The sequence below is a fragment of the Belonocnema kinseyi genome, chromosome 8 (genome assembly GCF_010883055.1).
Source record: "Belonocnema kinseyi isolate 2016_QV_RU_SX_M_011 chromosome 8, B_treatae_v1, whole genome shotgun sequence".
Lineage (NCBI taxonomy): Eukaryota > Metazoa > Arthropoda > Insecta > Hymenoptera > Cynipidae > Belonocnema > Belonocnema kinseyi.
The window spans coordinates 7,238,138-7,249,699 of NC_046664.1; the positions used below are offsets into that span (position 1 = coordinate 7,238,138).

The following is an 11,562-nucleotide window of genomic DNA, read 5'->3' on the forward strand; positions in this document are numbered from 1 at the left end:
TCGTTTAAAATGGAAGCATTCTCAAATTAGTAGCTTAAGACAAATTAATTATTCTTAAATGGACGGAATAAATGAATGAATAAAATTGTAGATTTTTCCAGTTTGTAAAGTACCGTTTCAGTTTACCTGTACGTTGTCCCACCAAAGGCTTCAGTCTCGACAGGGTTTTCGGATTTGGGCAGGCTTTACCCATAAACGGAACAGTGGTTTATATATTAACAAATAAATTAATTATATTCTTCCGAAGGCATACATGGCTAATTAATTGTAAGTGAGTGCGTGTTATATGAATGTGTCCAAGACGTGCGTGATAAGCGGTTGCTCCGGGTAGTCAGGTCAGTCCAGGTAGTCAGGTCGGTTTCAGGATGTCACGGTTACGGCTGCTTGTCGGCCCAGGGTGTCGTATCCATCGAGACCCAGGGTACTATCCATCCATCGAGTTCAAGGTACGTCGGCTTCAGGTGTCCCAGACCGGCCTATTCGCGGTAAATTACCCGCAGATCCCGCTCCCCGTAACCGACTGGATTGATGGCCGACAGGCTCTCCTGTGACCACTCATCGAGGCCTGGTCACTTTGGCGTCAGGTGCCCCTGATGTAAACCGCCATAAACTACCTGTCCATTTCGTTCCTGGTAGCCGACTAAATCGGTGGCCGACAGGCACTGTGGCCACCCATCGAAGATAGGGGACGTCGGCGTGCGGTCCTCCTGACTGGCCTATCCGCGGCAAAACACCTGCACCTCCCAGTCCCTAGTCCCAGTCTCCCAGTCCCTAGCCGACCCGATAGGTGGTCGACGGGCGTACCAGCAGTCACCCATCGAGGTTAGGGTACATCGGAATCAGCAGCCCCTGACCGGCCTGCCCGCGGCAACGCACTTGCCCTACCCTTATTCCTGAAACCGACCTAACTACCTGGTCCGATCTGACCGGCCATAACAACCGCCCGTCACGTACGGCCGTTTCCAGTGGCACGCACGCCTCGCGACCACTAGAACGCCGCACTGCCCCTCTCTCTCCGCATCACACCGTACTTGTATTTCTAGACAGACGGGTCCAGGAGAAGACACCCTGGGCTGACAAGCAAACGTCAGCTTGACATCCTGACAACGACCTGAATACCCGAATAGACCTAACTGACCGGAACAAATGTCCGTTACGCACGCCTTCGACACCGCCAGGCATACCAACGAGCGTTCACTGCGGCACGCCCGCCTTGGGCTACCGAGGCGCCTCCCTCCCCCCTCTATCTCTCCGCAAGCACCGTACCTGTTTCGCGAGAGAGCCGGATTCAGGAGACGACGCCCCGAGCCGACAAACAACCATCACATTGACTCCTAACACCGACCTTGATAACTGACCACCCACCACTTACCCCTCGGACACAGCCAAGCGTCTCAACAACCGTTCCCTGCGTCATATACGCCTTGCGGTCACCACAACGCCTTCCTTCCCTCTCTCTCTTCGCACCGTAGCAGTATTTCGAGAGAGACGGGTCCACGCGACGACACCCAGGGCTTACCGACCGTGACCTTGGAGGGAGGGCCTTGTAGGAACCGTGACCTTGACAAACTGACACCGACCTGACTGCCTGGACCGACCTGACGAGCACCCGTTATACTTTGCTTGTCTTGCTTCCGCTTCTCTCCGTGACCAACTCTCACCGCTTTTTCATGCTCACGCAACACACATCTCACCAACCTACTACTCAAACATGTGAATTACGAACACACTATAAGTACACTTAAAAGTTTTGTCGGCAACACACACACGTATGAAACACGCACACATATTCACATAACACGCACCTACTTTGTAATTATTACCTACACATGTCTGTTATAGGAGGAATATAATTAATTTCTTTGTCCATACATAAACCGCTGTTACGTTTATTTCAAAAACCTGTTCCGAATCCGGAATTCCTGGCGAGACTGAAGCGTCCGGAGGGACAACATGTAGGTAGAATAAAACGAAACGTGACATGTTGACTGAACAGTTTTTTCACCGTACCGCTCCGAATACTCAACGCTGCAGAATGTAAACCGCAACAGATTACCGCTATACTTAGAGCCGCTCTACCACGTCACTTGGCACCATGGCCCAAACACGCGAATCAGAGAACACATTTAAGGTATTCGCACAAGAAAATACGTATGCAGTATACTGGGGGCGGCTCACAATATCCTAAATATTAAAAAATATGACTTTCTAAAATAGCTTTTAATACCGGCTTTTTCACAATGATAAACACAACGTTCTCTCCGTAAATACACCAATATTGGTAACGTCACAAACTTCTGCTTCTGAAGTGCCGGTCCGATAGATGAACGGTACGTAGCCAGTTCGCACCGCAGCAGCGCGACAGATCGCACACGATTGGTCGACGGTCATTGTATGTGCCCGCGCAGCTCGTGCGTGAGCCGTTTCCAGCATACTGCGTACGTGTTTTCTTGTGCGAACACCATCACGACGGACCAGTCCTGAGGACTCCCACCAATAGGACGACGAATGAATACCTGCAACCACAACGTCACTGGGATTCTCCCACCGCAAGAGCTCGGACTACATCCAGCATCTCTCTACGAAAGCCAGGTCACATCCTTCACCGCACCAACAGACGCGAATACAGACGGGGTGTTCCGCAGGAAAGCTACCCTACCCTGCAAGGTCACTACTTACAAAAGTGTAAAACGGCATGCGTAGCACGCCCATCCAAGCCAACGATGCCGATACTAAATAAAAATATGGCAGCAACAGCAATCTCAACAATCCAACACTCTTGGTGGTGAGTGAAAAAGAGTGCGTCTCGGTAGCCCGAGGTTTGCGTGCACATGCGCATTAGGTGACGGAACGTTACACGTTAATGAAGACTTCATTTATTTATAAAATAAAATATACATAATGAAATTTCCCAAAAAGGTCCAGCAATATATCTGTCAGATGAAATTAAGATTGCTCTTGACGATTAGAATGGTAGGGATTTTAATTTATTAAAATATGCAAATCTAGAAAACAAAAACGGTTTAATGGAATACGTGTCACTAGCAGTTTATAGTTCACAGTTATACACTCTTACTATTGTTGGAAATACGACAACAATGTGGCTATTGAATTTGAATTTAAGAAAAATTGACAAAAGATACTGTAAAACTCTTGACTCTTTAAAGAAACCAGGTGATTTATTATATTTCTAAACTAATTCAATAATTGTAAATTAATTAAATATCAATTATTAATTGATTATTTTATGTGCTTAAATTATATAAATTATTTCTTTGAACAATTGAAAAATGTAAACCAATAATATTTTTACAATATTTGAAGAAATTTATTCAAATTTACTAAATAATAACTTAAAATCGACGCAATGCTTCATCTTATTGCGCATGCGTCGATAAGCGCGGGCTTATTTAAAATGAATGAATTTTTTTACATCGAATTGTGGTTGAGTGACAATTATTAATTAAGTAACATTTTTGAAGCACAAACTGAAAATGAAATAAGTGATTTATTAGCTAAAAACATCAAGTTTTAACCAAAAATTAATTACATTTAAAAAAGCAAATAGTTGAATTCGAAATAATAATAAATATCTTTAACCAAAGTTTTAGAAATTACTGTTTTATTATATAATATTATCAGGGTGTCCATTAGGCAGAAGATTTTAAATTCCCGATTATTTGAAGGTTTTCCCCGGTTATACGCAAATATTGATTTGAATTGATGAGGTTCATTCTAAACATCCTTTAACACAATAAAGAAAAACTTTGCAAAATGAATTAATTTTGAAACAAATACTTAAATTTTCTGATTAAAAATATCGATTTTTTTTCCGAGAATGGAACAGTTAGACTTTCAGTTAAAAAAATTAATTTTCAACAAAAAAAAAACGAATTTTAAAAAAGTTAGTTTAGTTTTTAACCAAAGCGATAAATTTTCAAATTAATTTATGAATCTTCAACTGGGATACTTAGATCTTAAAACAAACAGATCAATTTTCTACTGAAATTGTCTACATTTAAGAGAAACACTTGAATTTTCAACAAAAAAGATTAATTTCAATTGAGAAGATTAATTTTCAAATATAAAAATTAATTTTCTACGAAAAATAAAAACTATTAACAAAATACATGAATTTTTAACAAAACAGTTGAATTTTTAATTGGAAACGACATTTATAATGACATTTTTAGTAAAAAAAAGTGTCAAGTAAAACATAAGAGTTTTCAACCAAACCTTGAATCTTTAACTGGAATAGTTGAATTTTCAAAAAAAAATTACTTCTGACTAAAAAGGAAAATTTTCAAACAAAACTCAAACGATTAAATTTTAAATTAAAAAATTACTGTTAAAATTTACAATGTCAAAAATTCTTAATTATCACTATAATTCACTGAACTTATTATCAAATCATTATTAACAAAACCACATTTCAAGAAATTATTTATTACTTATATTAAATAATAAGTTAATATTTTCATAAATTAAAAAAGCGATAAATAATGTGAAATAATAAAAATATATAATCACTATGATTAATTGCAAAATATGAAAAATATATAATATTATGGTTTATAAAACATTAAATTCTAAAATTTGTTATAAAAATCGTATTAATGGAGAAAAATTTGTAATTTGCTTAAAATTTGGGCTATCATTCACAATTTAACCATTTCTTGAAAATGCGCTTAATCTTTGGTTAAAAATTAACATTTTTAAATATAATATTCACATATTTAATTTTTATTTAGGAACCTATATTTTTTAGGTAACAATTTCACTATTTGGTTGGAATTTTATTATTTTAATCAATTGTTTAATTAATAAATAAAATTCATTAAATTTAATTTATTAATTAATTAGTAATAATAACAAATTAATTAATCACTGGAAATTTTAAATCTTTTGCCGAATGGAAACCCTGGTAATATTATTGAATAAAACACGAAATTCTAAAACTTTTTATAAAAAATTGTAATAATGGAGATTCTCTAGTAATTTTTTAAAAATTATTAATTATTATTCAAAATTCAAGTATTGTTGTTACAAGCGCAAATAATTTTTGGTTAAAAAATAACTTTTTAAACTAGAAATTGACCTATTTCATTGTTAGTTTATACTTTGGAACTCTGCTATTCAACTAGAATTTGACGCGAAAAAAGAAAAAAACTAATTTATTCATTTTAAATCCCTCGCTCAAGGACACGTCTTTTTGGGTTAAAAAATCAGCTCTTTTCGTTAACTATTAAAATTTTGTTTAAAATTAATTTTTTTTTCTGACAAGTCAACTGAAACCTTTTTTCGATAAAAACTATTTTTTCTGAAAATTTGTCTTTTTGACTTAAAATTTTACCTATTTTATTAGAGTTTTCATTGGAACAAAAATGCAACTGTCTGGCAAAAAATTTAACAATCTTGGTAAAAAATTCATACTTTTTGGTTGATAATTCGAATATTTATCAGAAAATTGACTCAGTCGTATATATTTTTTAAATTGAGTTGGTTAAAAAAATCAGAGTTTTTGTTTAAATTAAATGTTCTGGTGTTGAAAAAAACTGAAAGCGTTTCTTGATCAAAATTCGCATCTTTTTGGGACATTTTTTTAAATTCAGAAATTAGCTATTTTAAAAAAAATTTATCTTTATTTAATAAAAATGCAAATGTTTGGTTGACAATTAAACTACTATTCACGATAAGCGAAAAGCTTGAAAGTTCAATCGAAAATTCACATTACAAGAAAAATCCTGGTTCCAAAGTCAAATTTCCAGAATGATTCAAACGAAAATTAAAAGTTGTGAAGTTAAATTTGTCATATTATGGGATCAATAACATTTTGACTGTTATTTTTTTGCTTTAAAATCCATAGTATAATGTTGGAAAATGAACAGAGATTTTATGTTTACTTTTAAAGAATTTTAAAATATAAGTGTAAGAGTTTAATTATTCTATGAAAAGTTTTAAATGATGAGATTTTTTATTAGAAGCTTTAAAAAGTAAACAATTCCAAACTTCGTTTAAAATTGAAGCATTATTAAATTAGAATCTTAAAACTAAGTCATTGTTTTCAAATTTACGGAATAAATGGATGAATAAAGTTGAGGATTATTAGAGGTAATGAATAGTTTATTTATTTATTTATAACATAAGATACACATAATTACATTTCTGAAAATATTCGGAACATATTTAAATCTCTGCTCTGTATGATATCTCACTCATGTCATTAGTTAAAAGTAAAAGCGAAAAGCAATAAAAAATAGAACATCCAGCAACGGAAAAATTAATTATAAATTTTGTTTCAGGTAATTTTCGGCTTAAACAAGCCTAATCTATCAAACAAATCTGCCAAACGAAGCCAAACAACTACTGCTAATGAATTTAATTAAAATATTCAAAATAATGATATTTTCACAATAATTGATCAAATTTATTGAAATGTAATAAATTAAAATATTTTTTTTTCATTTTTAAATTTTCACGCATTTTAAAAATTTTTGGAATTTTATTACACTTTAATGTATAACAAAAAAATTGCTTCTTTATAACATAAAAATTAAGGAATTAAAAAATAATTTTAAATTCTGGTGTAACTCTAGCTCTTAAGAGTTCCAGTTTATTTTAAGAACTTCCAAAACAATGCATCTAATTTTAAATGATTAGGATCTCATATCACAATTCTACGAATCTACCAATCCGACGAGTTCTACTAGAGTAGCACTCGTTGGTCGGTCACACAGGTCACAGGAACTAATATTAACTACTCTTCTTCGCGTGCGCGTACCCATTACCGCTAGTAGAAAAGGTGGTGATGAGTGGGACCATTTTCCGCAGATTATGATGCTTTGTATGACGGTCCACATAAATTTCTTTAGTTACTTTTATTGCTATGAAAACGTAGCCCAAGTTAAACAAATTAATTTAAAACAAAATTTAATCAAAATGGTTCATTTTTAACAAAAATTTTGAAAATTTTTGAATTTTTTACAAAAAGAAAGAAGAGAATTGTTAAAAAAAGACATGAATTTATATCAAAATATTTCAATTTTTAATGTGATTTTGTACCTAATAGTTAAATTAGATTAGTTAAATTAAGTTAGTCAAAGAGTCCTACTCTTCTACGCAGTAGGACTCGTCGGTCGATCACGCAGGTCGCAGAAAGAAATATTAGCCACACTTCCTCGCATCTGATTTTAAATAATTTCAATCTAATATCCCAATTCAAAGTAAAGAATTTTTATTTAGATTAAGAATCAGAATTATAAGAAAATTTACGAGTCTGACTCTGTTTCCGCTGGGACCGTGTTGCCTAATTTAAATATTGATGAAATAATCCACCTGCCTCCATGTTTTGCTGTGCGGGGACTGACGATTCGATTTTTTCTTGAATCTGATGCTGCTTGTTGTGGTTCAAGAATAATTTGGCCACATAGCAATTTCCGGTTCCTTTCACTCCTATGAAAATGTAGCCAAAGTGCCTCTGGTATTTTGTCGGGATTCTTAAACGCTCAAGTTGTTCATAAGTTATGTAAGGCGTGATTTCTTGAGCAACAAATGTGCCCTGGTCTCCATGACCAGTAGCAGTTAGCACAATTTTATTTGGTATATGTTGATTATAATTTGTAACAATTCCATATAACGGTGCGTGAGCTTCTGCTTCGAAAGCATGGACACGGCCCCTCAGCATATATACCACTACATACATGAGATATCTATCAAAAATAAAGTGATTGAGTGGAGGCATTGTTACCCATGCAGGTTCTTCCTCAGAAGGTTTGAGTACACCCTGAACAAAAAAATGGTCCTGAAATTGTATGTGCAGTTCCCTGCTTCCTTCTTCGTTTCCTACTGATCCACTACTTGAAGCTTGCATCATACTGGCGACACCTAGTTTTTTGAAGGGGAAAAGTCGACATTCAGGAAGCTTTCGTATACAGAGGCTATTAGGGGGGGGGGGGGTAGAACTAATTTTTTATTGTGTCCAAATTTTATGTAAATCGGAGAAAAACCAACGAAGATACAGCGTTTTAAGCGACCGCGTCTCTTTCTCATTTTATATACGTATTCGTTGAAGGAGATAAAAAAAATATACACGTTTATTTCTGCGTAATTTTTTATTTTTGAGAAAAAAAATCTTAATCGATTTCCTCGCGAGCAACGTTTTTGAAGTCCGGGAACATTAGAACTCAAAATCTATTTGACCGATTCTTTTCAAATTTGGTACAATATTTCCTCACATTATTCTGCAGGTAATCAGGAAGATTTTTTTTTTTTAACCATTTTTTTTCATTTTATAATTACAAATTACTTGATTTTTCTAGCGAAAATTACGCTTTTGTCTTAAGATGATGTAAAAAATAGGAAAAAAATAGAAAAAATTTTTAAAAAAATCCTGATCACCTGCGGAAACCTATCGCCTTTAAATTGTATTTTTGTTTTTTTGTTTTATATCATCCAGTGGTGACTTACAATGTTTACGGCGCAACAATATTTTGTCGAGGCGTCTCGTGAGATTCGATGTCACGTGGTCATTTTAAAATATTTTTCAATGAAGATTTACGAAATTTATGGAATTCTTGAAATTCCTGAAATTAATGGAATTCACGGAATTTATGGAATTTAAGGAATCCAAGGAATTCAAACAATTCATTTAATTCAAGGAAATCACGGAATTCGCTAGATTTTCGGAATTCACAGAATTCGAGGAACTTATAGAATTCACGGATTCATGGAATTAACATAATTCACGAAATTAACGTATTTCACGGAATTCACCGAATTTATATAATTTACGGAAATTTCGGAATCGGAAGAATAAACGGAATTCATGAAGTTCGTAGAATTCGCGGAATGTTTGGAATGAAAGGAATTCAGGCAAATTGATAAAAATTCGCGGGATTCAAGCAATTTACGTAATTCACAAAATTGATGGAATTGACTGAATTCACGAAATGAATTAAATTTATTGAGTTCACATATTTCATGGAAATAAAGGAATTTACTGGAATCATAGCATTCACTGATTTTGTGAAATTTTGGCTGAGTTCATGGAATTCGCTGGATTGATAGTATTCACGGTTCCGTGAACTTAACTAATTCCGTGAATTCTGTGAATTTTATAAATGTCTAGAATTCCGAACATTTTGTAAATACCGTGAGTTCTTTGGATTCCAAAAATTCCTCGAATTCTATAATTTCCTTTAACTCTTAGTATCTCGCGAATTCCATAAATTCCGTGAATTTTCAAAATAAAGCGGAAACCCTAAATTCAAGGAAATGGCTTGAATTCTTAAATTCTTTGGATTCCGTGAATTTCTTAAATTTGCGAAATCCATGAATTCCGTGAATATCTTGACTTTATTAAATTCTGTGCATTCGTTGAATTCCGTGAATTCCATGAATTCGTTGAGTTCCATGAATTTCTTGAATTTTATCAATTTCTTGAATTCTATGAATACGCAAGTCATATACTATATATGAACAAAAGTTTTGTCTCCTACAGAACATTTTGGTTTACAAATTTGACAGAGAATTAAGCATTTTTTTTATAAAAATAGTTCTAATTAGTATCAAATCAGAAATTGATTTTTATTTAAATTTTTTTTTGTATTTTAAAGTGGTAGACATTTCTCTGGCACTTTTAAAATTTTATATTTGAAATAATGTGATTTTGAGAAAAAGTTAAGAAAAATTTCTACAGAGCTCGTACACTTAAAAGAAAATTATTTATTTAGTAATGACTACGCGTTCTAACACAAAAATATTGATAACAAATTTGTAAATATTTTTTAGGCGAACACCTTTTTTCTTTTATTTTGTTTCTTATCTTGTGAGGTTTTTCTAACAATTTTTCATTTTTTATTTTTAATGTTAGTTGCCAAGAATTAAACAAAAAGTAGGTGGTAGTTTTATTGACGTAAAAAATTCCCGGGATTTTCCCGGTTGGCAGACATTTTTCACGGTCAATGAAATTTTAAAAACCCTGACCTTAACGCTATAATTTTTTAATTTTGAACTGATTCCGAATCCTCTTGTAAAGTCAATTACTATACACTTTTTGATCCTCAATGTATAGTTCAATTTTAAAAATCATTATGAATTATATTAACATTTGATCAAGGCAACAGATTTTTTATGCAAAATTGTACGAATTAAAACCGTTTAAATTTTTCATTTTCAAATCTTTCAAACTGCAATTTGAAATTCTATAAATGAAAAATGTACGCAAAATTAAAATCCAAATTGAAAAATTTGTAGGTCAAAGATTTTCGAACTTCGCTGAATTTCGCATTGTAAACTGAATCATATAATTGAAAAAGATGAAAATTTAAATGAAAATATAAATGTGAATAATAACTTTTTATTGTGTATCAAATATAAAATTTTTTACAAAAAATTTTAAAAAACTATCCAATCCATTTTCGGCTCAAAATTAATGGTTATAAAATAAAAATGCAACTATTAAAATTTTTATTAACAATTTATCTAATTCTCTTTTAAAATTAAACTGCGTCGTTGAAAGTTGAAATACTTTGTTAGAAATTACCTTCGCAGATTAAAAATTGTACTACTTAGTGAAATCTTTGATTTTCGTTTTGTTTTTTAAACATTCATTTCATTTTTTTGAATATTGTATTACTATATTAAAAATTAGTTTTCTTCTTTAAGTTTTTGTTTAAAAGTGCAAGTACTTGATTAAAAATTAAACTACTTTGTTAAAAATGTATTTTGTCGGTCAAAAGTCAAACTATTTTGTTGAAAAATTTGTTTTTTTAATTGAAAATTAATGTTTTTATCAGAAAATTAATCTATTTTATTATTGTTTGAAAATCCACTGTTTTTAATTGATACTCCAACAATTTGGATAAAACTGAACTTTTGTTGTTGAAAACTCGTCCTTTGTGTTAGAAAATTAATCTTCTTGAATTAAAATTTAACTGCTCGGTTGATTTACTAATTATTGTTGTACGAAAGTTCATTGCTACATGTTTAGTATGAAATTAATTTTTAGGTTTGAAAAATTTATAATTAAGTTTAAAATTTATTTATTATATTAAATATTCTAAAGTTTTATTGAAAAGTGATAGATTTTAGTTGAAATTTTGTTATTTCCAGATACCAATTCAATAATTCGCCAGATAATTCTAATATTAGGTTAAAAGTTAGAATAGTTAATTCAAAATTCGTGTGTAGTGTGTGAAAAAATAAATTTTTTATAATAAAAATTTAATTATTTTATTCTGAGATGTTCAAATTAATCATTATCACCTTAAGATTGAACTGTTTGGTTGAAAATTTTTACTGTTTTCGTAAAAATGATTTTTTTTTTTTTCTATTATTGTTAAACAAACGGGTTGTTTCACAATTTGCTGCAAATTTAGTTTCACACTTAATTAAATAAAGCAAAATCTTGTTAAATTATTAATAACTAGATATTTAATATATTGTTTCAAAATCTAATCTCGCAGAATTGAATAATTGAATCCTCAAAATTGATGGCTGAAAGATAAAAATAAAATAAAAATTTTAATAAAAAATTAATCTTTTGAATCTTTTTTTCGAAAT

General features: G+C 32.1%; 1 protein-coding gene across 1 annotated transcript in view; it reads right to left on the reverse strand.

Annotated features, from left to right (window-relative positions):
• LOC117178844 overlaps window positions 1-2,276 on the reverse strand; it is a 123,055-nt gene extending 120,779 nt beyond the window's left edge. The window contains exon 1 of the mRNA XM_033370347.1: window positions 2,228-2,276. The gene's annotated coding sequence lies outside the window, so the exon portion shown is untranslated. The remainder of the gene's footprint in view (window positions 1-2,227) is intronic.
• Window positions 2,277-11,562: the final 9,286 nt, after the last annotated feature.